General features: G+C 35.2%; 1 protein-coding gene across 1 annotated transcript in view; it reads right to left on the minus strand.

The window, feature by feature from the left end:
• Nucleotides 1–837: 837 nt before the first annotated feature.
• Nucleotides 838–14,097, minus strand: part of LOC149780214 (crystallin J1A-like) — a 42,156-nt gene continuing 28,896 nt past the window's right edge. Inside the window, exons 7-8 of the mRNA XM_089936971.1 lie at nucleotides 7,452–7,591; nucleotides 838–1,628 (exon numbers count right to left, since the gene is read on the minus strand). The gene's annotated coding sequence lies outside the window, so the exon portion shown is untranslated. The remainder of the gene's footprint in view (nucleotides 1,629–7,451; nucleotides 7,592–14,097) is intronic.

A 14,097-nucleotide genomic window follows, 5' to 3' on the forward strand; every position in this document is an offset into this window, starting at 1 on the left:
CTCTGATTGACAATTAGTGTAAACTCTGACTAACAATTAGTGTAAACTCTGATTAACAATAGTGTAAACTCTGACTGACAATTGGTGCAAACTCTGACTGACAATTTGTGTAAACTCTGATTAACAATTTGTGTAAACTCTGATTGACAATTTGTGTAAACACTGATTGATAATTTGTGTAAACTCTGATGGACAATTTGTGTAATCCTTGATGTTAATTCTAAACCTTCACAAACTTTGTAATGACTTTATTATTAATTTAACATAAACGAATAAAAGACTCTTTGTAAGAACATGGACATAGTTACATCAGACATGTGCAGCCTATGACCCACAAGCCAATCTGATTTTATACATTGGCATCGTACAGGATATTTAAAAATCACACTACTTGGCCCATGCCCTGGAGGAAGTTGCACATGCCTGACTTACATGATAGATTGTTTCAATGATATGCATTTTATAAAGATTAAAATGTACAACTGCTGGACTGTCTGAAATTTCAGTGACTAGGTGGTAGCCATTAACTGAAGATTACCTAATTTAATTGCCATTAACTGAAGATTACCTAATTTAATTAATGACATGATGCATATCTATCAGCCAATGCAAATTAAATTTTCCAACAAGACCTTAAATGTACAATGTAAAATATAGCAAGAGGAATCCAAAAAATTATGGAGATATCAAAAAAATGTAATAAATATGGTTTAAATTATCATTTCTTTTCTGTTCTTTGATTTTACAACAAATCAACAAACTAATGGCAGATGCAACTCATGAGATGTTTCTGCAGCAGACAAAAATCTAACACTGAGAAAACAAGACCACTCATAATACTATTTAACACATACTTTAATTGTTACAAGATTGGAAATGTCTCTATCTCACACAAAAAACATATCAGTAAACATTTTCAAAGACATGTCCAATGAATTTCAATCATCAAGTGATATCCTCCATAACAGATTCTGAAACCACCGTCATTAAGAAATCCAACCACTTAGACATGCCTGCATCAATGCTCAACTGACAATACACAATGAAAGTAAAACTTACTATGTCATATTTTTTCTTGTGAACATGGCAGGTCAAATCCAGTGAAATCAAATCATCAAGTTGTTTCCTCCATGATGGATTATAAAACAACAGTCATTAATGAATTCACTCGATCAACATTGCTCTTTGATACAATACGCATCCATGCATTTAGTTAACTCTGGTCAATTTATTTGTTTGGTGTCATGAGCTGAACATACTGTATGTGTAAATACATAAAGCTGTCATATGATTAATGATCAAAGTCACAAAAATTATACAAGTTTTTGTATTTCTGGATCATATGAGAGAATGTTTCAACTTGATTCTTTCCCCCAATGTCTTTATACACACACACAGGCATGCACTCACACACACACACACACACATGCACACAAAAACACACACACACATAGAGGCACTCTTACTCACAAACAGATCTAATATTTAGTGAGATCCTTGTAATATATTCCAGTTAGAGTAGCCTCCCTCTATGACCTAAGATTGGACAGCTTTTGACTTAGATTGAAAATTTCCTCAAATCTCTTTGTCTTCTTCTTCCATTCCTGGGGGATACTCTCCAATCCATACTGAAAAATACACATAAAATCTAGTTAAAAAAGAATGGACAAGATTGGTGCATATTCAATTACTGATTTTAAAAAAAAAAATCCCCAATATCCTCTTACACTGTATTATAGTCTATTCTGCATAATATTTACTTATGAATACTGTTTGAGGATAATACTGAATTAAAACATACTGGTCACAAATAGTGTCATACATAGTTATAAACCTGAATACTGTTTGAGGACAATACTGAAACAAAACATACTGGTCACAAATGGTGTCATACATAGTTATAAACCTGAATACTGTTTGAGGACAATACTGAAATAAAACATACTGGTCACATATTGTGTCATGCATAGTTATATAACTGAATACTGTTTGAGGATAATACTGAAATAAAACATACTAGTCACATATTGTGTCATGCATAGTTATATAACTGAATACCGTTTGAGGATAATACTGAAATAAACAATACTGGTCACATACTGTGTCATACATAGTTATATAACTGAATACTGTTTGAGGATAATACTGAGAAAAAAAACATAATGCTCATATATTGTGCCATACGTAGTTATATAACTGAATACTGTTTGAGGACAATACTGAAAAAAATAATACCGAAATAAAACATACTGGTAATATATTGTATCATACATAGTTATATAACTGAATAACATTTGAGGATAATACTGAAAAAAACATAATGCTCATATATTGTGCCATACATAGTTATAAACCTGAATACTGTTTGAGGATAATGCTGAAATAAACAATACTGGTCACATATTGTGTCATACATAGTTATATAACTGAATACTGTTTGAGGATAATACTGAGAAAAAAAACATAATGCTCATATATTGTGCCATACGTAGTTATATAACTGAATACTGTTTGAGGACAATACTGAAAAAAATAATACTGGTCACATATTGTGTCATGCATAGTTATATAACTGAATACTGTTTGAGGATAATACTGAAATAAACAATACTGGTCACATATTGTGTTATACATAGTTATATAACTGAATACTGTTTGAGGATAATACTGAGAAAAAAAAACATAATGCTCATATATTGTGCCATACGTAGTTATATAACTGAATACTGTTTGAGGACAATACTGAAAAAAATAATACTGGTCACATATTGTGTCATACATAGTTATATAACTGAATACTGTTTGAGGACAATACTGAAAAAAACAATACTGGTCACATATTGTGTCATACATAGTTATATAACTGAATACTGTTTGAGGATAATACTGGAAAAAAAACATAACGTTCATATATTGTGCCATACGCAGTTATATAACTGAACACTGTTTGATGACAATACTGAAACAAAACATACTGGCCACATATTGTGCCATTCATGGTTATTTAACTGGGGAGCATGGATCTGTGTTCACATAGCGCTTTGCAACAGTATTCAGCCAAGGCTCCGCTCAAGGCTGTAGAAACAAAGGATCCAACCCGCAAATCCAATTTAAGCAATTAATCCCGGTTAGGTGCCACTACCAAGAGCAGCCCCCGACATGCCAATGTCCGCTGACTTTCAAGCCATTGGACTGCCCCTATGAGTTTTACAACTTAACATTGAGGGTCTCTCAGCAGCCAAATGAGCCATCATCAGCACTAAGCCCACCATCATAATGTTGACATAATCTGTCTGCTCCATGATAGCAGACCAGGTAGCAGAATGATACATCACATAGCAGACTAGATGAAGTACACTGACATACTGGAGCATAGTATAGTCACTACACTGTCTCACTGCATCCCAATCAAGGAATCCTACCACCACTTCCAAAGAGCCATATTCAAGACAGCCACTCAGTCTGTCCCTAGTGGCCGTTGTCCAGTCTATACACCCTGTTTGGATGAAGAATGTCAGGCTCTTCTCAAGGAATATTAAGCATCTGGAGACTCAGACATAGCAGATCACCTGATTGACTCCCTGGACACTACCAGGCACACTTGCTGAGAGGAAACTACAGGATCACTCAACTTTACACACCGCAGCCAGACATGCTGGAGCTTGATTTGAAGATGTGGCACCATTCAGCAACCACCAGCTCACTCTGTTGTCAAGCCAAATGCTGTTGCTAAAGCCACTTAATACAAGTGGCAAAAGTACCCCTGGAGAAACAGCACCGACATCAAGTTCGAGATGAGTAGCGACATTACTGCCGTCGGAAGTCAGATGAACTAGATCAAAATACTCCAGAGGCATTTACAACAACAGAACTTGAAATGGTGCCATGCAGCATCAAATCAGACAAAGCAGCATGATATGACAACATCCTGTCTGAGTTCCTGAAGCATCTTGGCCAGAAGGCAAAGGAATGGCTTACTGCTCTTTATACCCGGGTTGTTAGGGAAAAGTGCATGCCGACTTTGTGGTGCCAGACAAAGATTATTATAATCCCAAAGCCTGGCAAAGATCCCCACAATGTGGTGATTTATCAGTGAATCTCCTTGCCTTCAGTCTAATTGAAGGTACTGAAGCGCCTGATTCTCCAAAGAATTGGTCCTGACTTGGAGAATATTATAACTGCTGAGCAGGCAGACTTCAGGCATGGCTGTAGCACTTGCGATCAAGTCCTTACCCTGACTACATTTGTTGAAAATGGTTTTCAGAGGAACCTTAAAACTGGAGTTGTTTTTTCTGGATCTAACAGTGACATATGACACGATCTGGCATGCAGGGCTGCTGTTGAATATTTCAAGAGTATTGCCGTGCTGGATAGTTGAGACTACTGAACTGTTCCTTCGCAACAGGCACTTAAGAGTGCACATCAGATAGAGCTGCATCTCATGGAGGCATCAGACTAATGGACTCCCACAAGGGTCTGTTCTTTGGTCAATGATTATATTAATGACTTACCTGCAACACAGTTGTGCAAGTTCATGTATGCAGATAACATTGCTCCCGGGACCCAAAGTTGCTCATTTATTGAGCTTAAGTGGGTACTGAAAAAGGACCAGGAGGATATGATGGACTTCTTCAAGAAATGGCTTCAACAGCCAAGCACAATAAAGACAGTCTCCAGCATCTTCCACCTTAACAATGCAAATGCAAACCATGAACTTTGCATCCTCCGCAATGGGAAGCAAATAAAACATGACCTGACACAACATACCTTTGTGTGACTCTTGACAGATCTCTGACATTCTACAACCATCTGAAGAGAACTGCAGCAAAACTTAGCACTCAAAACAACTACTCCACAAACTGGATGGCTCAACCTGGGGCACTAGTGCTTAGACACTCAAGACATCAATCAGCACTGGCCCTCTGTTATTCAACAGCTGAGTATTGCGCTCCTGTCTGGGCTCGATCATCCTACACCAAGTTAACTGATGTCCAGCTCAACACAACAATGTGCATTATCTCTGGAACACTACATCCTACTCCTTTACCATTCACCATGGCTGTTAAGTACTAAGTAACATTCCTCCTCCTCATCTGTGTTGCCAGGAAGCAACCACAAAAGTGTTGGCTAAGGTATATGCCAAGAAAAACTTCCACTGTACATGATAGTCACCTCACACCCAGCAGTCCGCTGGACTTCGAGATGCCCAGTCTGGTTAGGTTCATTGTTGGAGGATATGACAGTTATTTCAGCATGGAGTGCCGAGTGGTCTTCAACAGATGTTGTAAACCACTCCCTTGTAGCTGAGCCATCTGTCTGCCCTCTTGGCTTCAACCTTCTACATCATCTGTAGACCATAATGAACCACTTTCGGACAGGACAGGGTTGTTGTGCAGTCAACCTTGTCCAATGGGGCCAGGCCACTAACTCTTCCTGTTGCTGTGGAGCTCTTCAGACATGTCACACATTGAGAACAACTGTCCACTGACAAAGTTCTGCAGTGGACTGCAGACTCTGCACCTTGCTGGCGATGACATTGTTACATGGCTGAGCATGCACTGCATATAATAATAATAATAATAATAATAATAATAATAATAATATAACTGATTAGTTGATAATTGAAGCATTTTCTCCATGACATTGTTTTATCAGAAAACTCCTTGGTTGTAACTCTATATCAAACACGAGTTTGATTGCATGTGGATGATTGTATATCTTTATTTCACAAGTTACATCTGTATACAAGTAAAATTATTTCCAAAAATAATCTTTAAATAAACTGTTTGGTAGCTGATTACAAAATAACTTCAATGAAGTACACAAAATGCCAAGCAATATTTATAGGTATCTGCTACACAAGGATTTGAAGACTAAAGAGTTATAATGTCTTTATCATTTGTTAACTGTTCCCTGGACAGCAATTTCTCATAATTAATAATGATATAAAAGACTCTGTCCTTACCCAAAAAGTCCTCATAAGTCTATCATACAGTAACATACTGCACCATTTCCTGAATGTTGCTATGCCTGAAGTCAGTGATTTGGTCATACACGAGAAATTGTGACTCTTGTATTTTATGTTTTGCCAAATCAAGACTGATGACCTTATGGCTGATTCATTTATTCTACATATTTTTTCTTTATTCTCTTCCACTCTGCTGCTATACAGGGGGCCCTGGTTGCAATAAAATGAGCGTATAATACAAATATTGTGAAAAAATAAAACAGTATTGTAGCATAATTGAGTACATAAAACTTATACAGTAATAAATAAATCATCAAATAAATACAACTTGTTTGCATTTCTTATTTCTGAAAATCAATGCTATTGTACAGAGAGATTCAGTAATAAGCTATTTAACAACTCCAAATATTATAAAAGCTTCATGTTCTTTTTTCTATCTCATTACCTCCATTAATATGTAAATCAGGAATCCCACATGCTGCTCCAAAAGTTTGTAGCAAGATGGTGTCAGTCTACCCTCATGGCCAAAATTGCAACTATGAGTTACTATTCATACGTCTCATAAAATCTGCATACATCAGTCAAGTTGTACTTGCTATTGTTGAGAAAATGGCAGAAACTGAGTAGCATCAATACTCAGCTGTGTTTGATTTCTTAGATTTAAATTACTATACACACCAAGGCATGAATTTCTGTGCATGAACATCAATCATTAGACCGATGCTTTGTATGTACCGAGTGCCGTTAATGCCCGAATCTTATATATTTTTGTAAATGGGAATACCGTCTACAGTCATTGGAAAAAACATTGTGATGGAAAACATAAAATATGATGACCTTGAGGATAGGAACCCCTTCTACAATGAGATACATTAATGTTTATATATAATGTACCAACCTTCATTCCTTAATTTCAAACAGCCATGACTTTGAAAACAGCACCACAACAGCTTTATAATTATACCATGGTATATAAATGTCAAGAAATACTTCAAATATTGACCTGTGACCATAACCTTTAAGACTGGAACACTAATGTAGTTCATGACACACCTTCTGATGATGATGTATATGTGAACCAAATTTCATTCCAAATATCTTGAAAATTAAATCAGGAAAAAGTATGATAAAAACATAAATATTAAGCAATGATCATGACTCTGAAGAAAGCTCCTCCAGTCTGGTATACAACATGTGCTCAGGTGATGACGTAGGAGCATAATAAGTTTTAGCCCTAAAATGGCTTTGAAGTTAAGGAGAGGATGGAAAACACTGAGCCTTGACCTTGACCTTGAACATAAGCCTCACAATAATGATGACCAAGTTTTATCCCTTAACTTTTTGACAGGTTTTAAGTTATACATCAGAAACAAAAATGTGGCAAAGACATGGGGACAGTAATTCAAATATCCTCAGTGGGATATAGGGCAGTGAAGGAGATGACAAAGGAAGAAAAAAAGAGTCCAACATTAGTTTGTTTAACCTGTGCAGCAAGACATGCTCCAATAAATCCTCCACGAGAACAAGTACATCCTCCTGCTTTGATTGTGGAGCGTATGGCTGTGGCATAATCATAGATGGCAACCACGCCATGCACAGCAGACTGGAAAGATCCTGGCAAATCTGTTACAGAAAGAGTCCCAAAATTAGTATCGCTATATGCTGGGATGTTTCTATTATAGAAAGAGTACCAAAATTATTATTGATTTATGCTGCGATGTTTTTATTATAGAAAGAGTCCCAAAATTTATATTGCTATATTCTGAGATGTACCTGTTATAGAAAAAGTCCCAAAGTTAGTATTGTTATATGCTGGGATGTTTCTGTTATAGAAAGAGTCCCAAAAATGGTATTGCTATGTACTGGGAAGTTTCTATTATAGAAAGAGTCCCAAAATTAGTATTACTATGTGCTGGGATGTTTCTATTATAAAAAGAGTCCCAAAAATGGTATTGTATGCTGAGATGTTTATGGACATTTGTATGAAAGTCCATAAGAAGTAACTTCTGTATCATTCTAATGCTGGTGTCATACACAAGTCTTCAGTACCACAAGCTGCTTGTAGTGATGGCATTTTATAATTCAATATAATTCCAATAATTATTTAATGACTGGGTTTTCGCTAATGTTACTGGATATCAATGGTCACACATTAATGATCCTGATTTTGTGCACATAAGTAAATTTAGGGGAGTACTTTTCATTTCAAGTACTTTTTCCAATATAAACTAGCACTGCTGATGGCAGAGTGAAATGATTCTTTTCTTTTAAATTTGACATTGTCCAAATAAACAGAAATGATAGCCTTTCCTCTCCTTTTCCAATATCTTATAATTCAACAGCATATTTCACCATACTTTCGGTGTTTGTCTGCTACATTATCTGCAATGACAGCTTATGGAGATTTTTCCATGCAACTTCCTACTGATCTGGAACAATTAGAGTGAAGAAATACTACCTATATCATGGTATTGTAATGGAAATTACAAATGCTGATAATGAAACAGAACAACAGCAAAACACCAACCCCTTGAGCAATGGATGATGACCTCTGTCACCCAAGATATGGACAACAACAACAGCATCGGAACTCAGTCAAATTAGAGGCTAATGAGGTCCAGATTCCAAGATTTAAAAAATTATTAGAAAAAAAATAATAAGCTACTGAAATAAACTAAAACTCAGAAGCCACCAAAATGTTACACAAAAAATGGGCCAGTGGTGTTTTCAATGGTAATTTTTTCTTTAACTGTGTCTATGTCTTGTATACAAGTTGGTGTGAATCTGACCACTGCCACTAAGGTGTGTGTGTGTGTGTGTATGTTTGCATATGACAAGCTGGTGTAAAACTACAAAACTCTGTGGTGCATGTGTGTGTGATTTTGATTTTTAATGTAGCTTTAACAGTTTTAGTCATATTGCTATGATGTCTGCAGTGTGGCAGTTTATAGTGATTTTCAGCAATGAGGCATCGTGCCGCAGACATGTAGCATGTTGTCCCACCCAGTCACATTATTCCGATACCAGGCCAACCAGTCCTAACACTAACCTCTTAATGCTGACCACCAAGCGAGAAAACTGCCAGTACCATGTTTATAAGCCACTGGTATGACATGGCCTGGATTTGAACCTGCAACCTCCTGCATCCAAGGTGGTCACTCTAACTACTTAGGCCACCGGAGAGATGTGTGTGTTTGCATGTGTCTTGAATATGATGAGTTGGTATGAATGTGACCACAGCCATAAAACTGTGTGTGTATGTGTAAGTGTCTTGCATATAAAGAGGTGGTGTGAATTGACCACAGCCACCAGAAAGCACGCTTATATCTTATGAAAACATTCCTCAGAGACTGAATAAATTTTATGCCAAATTTTCAATGATAACAAGAAAAACAACTTAATCATATGAAATATCTTTGATGGATATCTTGAACATCTCATAATGGACATATTTTTTTGATATGTGGTCATAAACTAAGTAACAGAAAAAAGCAAAACCATCAAGTTTTGTAAAACTTAACAAATAATTTAATTATAAAAGTGATGAAATGAAAATTAAAGGAGAACTTACAGTATTATGAACTCAATCCAAAATAATCCCAAAAAGTTCAACACATATCCAAAAAATCTAAAGTTCTGAATGAATTTAAAAATCCTTGAATTTACTGGTCTGTCAACAGTCTTGGTGTATCAAAATAGCAATGTCCAGAACTCCTTTGAATAAATTCACAATAGTTCCAGAATAATAAGTTAGTCCAGTAAGTACTTTGTAATTCCAACAAATAATCTGAACAAATGTCTCCTCTCAAATAATATCTAAACACAACATTAAATACATCTGCAGACTAATGTTACAACAAGAACATAGGAAATAAAAATGAAGATAACTGATAACTCTACCTACTTATATACAGACATAGAATCCTAAAGTGCAATTTTCTACTACTCACTACATGACATTTTGCAAATACCCCACATTGTCCAAGAACTCACCTGACCAACCCATCAAATGAGAAATAGCTTCACTCTTCTAAGAACCCTCTTGACCAACTAATCCAATGGGAAACAACCCCAAACTTGTAGAGAGGTTTTATTATTAGAAACTTGACAACACCTATTTATAGATCCTGTTCAATCTACAAGCACTTTTAACACCTTAAAACAGAACCTATACCCATGTACAAAAATTAGCTAAGTAATATCTTCTTTAAAGAAAATCATTACAATTTACAGTCAAGAAAAAAAATAACAATACCTGGTAATTTAGCTAAACATAACACCTTCCCTCATAAAGAAAAGATAGATTTATACAATAAAGCTTATTTTTTACATAATAATCAAATAAATATATGATAATAATAATAAAATTATACAGGAAGATATCTTATGAATGATACAAAAATATATACAAAATAAAACAATATAGAATTTTTATACATGTGAAAGTGCATCTGCAGTTAAATTTTGTTCTCCCTTGATCTACCTAATGTCAATGCTGTAATCTTGGAACATCAAATCCATCTCAACAAACTCTGATTATTAGTTTTCATTTTATTGATGACAGTAAGGGGATTGAGATCATGAAAAAAATTATCAGACAAGTAGCTGACTTAATACACACTTTCAACAGTTGTAAAGCCAAACACTCCTTGATAGTGAATTTTTTTTATGGTGCTTGTTTAATTATTTGAAGAAAAAGCACCCATGATGGTCCACACCATTTTTGTCTCCTTGAATTAATACTCCACCAACCCAGGCATCACTTGCATCAACTGACACTTTAAATGGTTGATTGAAATCTGGAATGGAAAGAACTGGTAAACTTTTAAGTATGGCCTTTAATTTATCAAATGTCTCCTGACATTTGTCAGACCAATAAAACTTCATTTTCTTACTCAACAAATTGGTCAAGGGCTCAGCAATTATCGAAACACTGCTGCAATATTTCCAGTAATATCCAGCTATACCCAAACATTGCATCAATTGCTTTTTGCTGACAGGCACTGGGAATTCAGAGATAGTTTTTACCTTAACTTCTATTGGCTTAACTCGAACATGTCCCCAAATATGTCTTATAAATGTAACACAAGCTTGGCAAAACTGAATTTTACTTTTATTAGTTTTCAAATTGGACTTATTCAGTCAAAAGAAGAATTTCTGGATAGATTTCAGTTGATCCTTCCAAGTGTTGCTGTATATAATGATTTCATCAATGTATGCACCAAAGCATTTATACAAGATGTTACCATGTTAATGTAACAATGGAATGTTGACAGAGAATTTTTCTTATGAAATGGCATTGCTTTATATTGGCAATGTCCAGCTGGAGTTGCAAATGCCACAATTTCTTTTGCTCTCTCCATAAGTGGAATTGCCTGAATCCTTTCAAGAGGTCAAACTTGGTGACATATTTTGCATTTCCAGTTTTGTCAATACAGTCATTGATTGTTGGTATTGGAATCTGTATTGAAAAAAGGAATCTGTTTTGGTGACACTATTTACTTTTCTGAAGTAAACACACATATGGAACATATTATCTGGTTTCAGCATAATAATACACGGTGAACTACATTTACTTTTGCTTGGTTTAATAAAATCATTCTCTGACAAATATTTAATTTCTTTTTTCAAACATTCCTGCTTGAGAGGATTCATACTGTAAGGATGATGTTTTACTGGTGTAGAATCTATAGTTTCAAAATAAGTGCTCATATTCACACATTAGCTGCTTTAATTCATTATTTTCTTGTGGCTGTAGATGTGAAAGTTTCTTGTCCAGATACTCTAATATTTATGGACTTCGAATACTGGTTAAACCAAAGTCACTACAATCTGGTTGCATGCTAACATTTAAATGTTCTCTTTTAGAACAGGTTAAATTGACAGAATGATTAAGATGGATATCTCTATCCTTTAACATATTTACATGGTAGAGTTGTTTCTAAGTGTTGATGATATACTTTAAGTCACTTATTTTCTTTTAACTTTAGAGGCACCATAATACCTAGCCTGAGTTGGATTTTAAGTATGGGCTAGAGCTTTATCATTAGGCTTAAAAGTCATTTCCTTTGAAGCTTTGTCATGCATTAATTTCATTTCTTATTGGGAAAAGTGAAGATTGTTTCTTAACAAGTCTTCAATAGCTTATAGCTAATATAAGAATTGATCTCTGAGTAGAGTGCAAATTAGTTCTTGCAATCTCACAAGCCTTTGACAACTTGCATTTAAAATAAGAAATGTAGTTGAGATGATTAAGTTTTTAATTTGAATCTGAAAGAAGTTTCTCTTTTAATAACTTCAATAGTCTACAGAACTGTACATCCAAAGTTCAAAGAACTAAATCCTAATGACTCTTGGAGCAACACCCTAACAGCAAAACAACAGTAAATGAACACTCCTTATCCTTATCTTTTCTGGTAATCATATTCCTTAAAGTCTGATCACACTTTTCTGGTTCCACCTGACTTTCAGGGTGATAGGCAGAGGACTTAAATTTTTGGATGCCTAATTCAAGCATAAATTGCTGGAAAATTCCAGACATAAAATGAGAACCTTGATCAGATTGGACAGATTTGGGAAGCCAAAAATTATAAAGAACTTTCTCAAGGCTTTTACTATGGTTTTAGTCTTAATATTCCATAAAGGAAATTGTGTTGATGCACACACTATGGTCAACAAATATTGGTTCCCTGACTTGGTCTTAGATAAGGGACCAACACAGCCTACCATTATTCTGCTTAACGCTTCATCAAATGCAGGAATAAGTTACAGATGAGCCTTGGGTATCTTCTGAATGGGTTTTCCTAGCATTTAAAAAGTATGACAAGATCTATGGTACTTGGAAATATCACTTTTATTTTTTGCCCAAAAAAATATGATTCAAAATCTTGTGATAATTCTTATTGACTTCTAAATAACCAGCCAAGGGAGTTTCATAGGCTAGACTTAGAGTTTCCTGTCAATATGTCTTAGGAAAAACAATCTGATAATTCGCTGACTATTCATTAGTGGGTGCCTTAGGTGATCTCCCTTTTCTCATAAGATCCTCATTTTGAAGAAGAAAAAAAAAAACCAACAAAAACTGATACCTCTGCAGCTTTAGTTTTGTTAATAGCCCTCTGAAACATACTGGAGATCTCAGGATCATGTTCCTGTTTGATGACAAGTGATTGTTATTTGTGACTGTCATGATTAGGATTGAGAGAATGAGTATTAAAACAAGGGTCACCATGATCAATACCTTTTGATTGACCATTTCCTTCAGCAAAAGTGAATTAATCAAAAACTGACCAATAAATGTGTCAGCTAAAGGAATAATTTCAACATCAATTTCAATCTCAAGAACTCTTTTTGCCATAACTCTATTAACTGCACAAGCTGGGTATAATTCAGGGATTTCATTTTCAATAGGATCCATTTGTGATCGAAACAAGGCTTGTCAGTTAAAAGTGGTTTAACCTCCAACCTTATATCCAGCTAAGTCACTGCCTAGCAATAAATGAACACCATAACTAGGCAAAGAAGTCACTCATGTGACATTTGCAGGTCCTGCAAATATGTCTGATGACAAACTAACAGAATGGAGAGGAACATTAACAAAGCAGCACCATACTTCCTGAATAAAAAACACTTTCACCAGAAGAAGACTTCTCAGAAAAAGACAGTCTACCTGTTAATAAAAGACTCTGAGAAGCTCCTGTGGCCCTTAATATTTTAAAAGGGATAGGATTGAAAGAATCACCAATGTGACTTAGAACCTTTAGACATGAATGGTTCATAGGTCTCCATAATAAAATCAGACTGGAGTTTTATGACCCTACCAATGGATTGTCTTCAACAGTTGACCAAGACCTTGACCTCTTAGACATAAGAGCATTGTAACTATTCTGTCTTTATTCTGCTGCTTATTTTCTAATTTATATTAATGAAAAATAATGTCCCATATTTTCTTGCAAAATGTGCACATAGGAAGAGATAAGGATTTCTGATCAGTCTTTTCAGAAGTTTGATTCCTATAAATTGTGCCAAAGTGAGATTTGAAATTATTCATATAAGACTGAGATGATTTCTTAGTAAGAATTTGCTGAAATGGAAAACCTATTGACAAACAAAACTTTGTGAGTCAAAAA

This window comes from Sinohyriopsis cumingii, chromosome 16 (assembly GCF_028554795.1).
Source record: "Sinohyriopsis cumingii isolate HCF-2022 chromosome 16, ASM2855479v2, whole genome shotgun sequence".
NCBI classification, from domain to species: Eukaryota; Metazoa; Mollusca; class Bivalvia; order Unionida; family Unionidae; genus Sinohyriopsis; species Sinohyriopsis cumingii.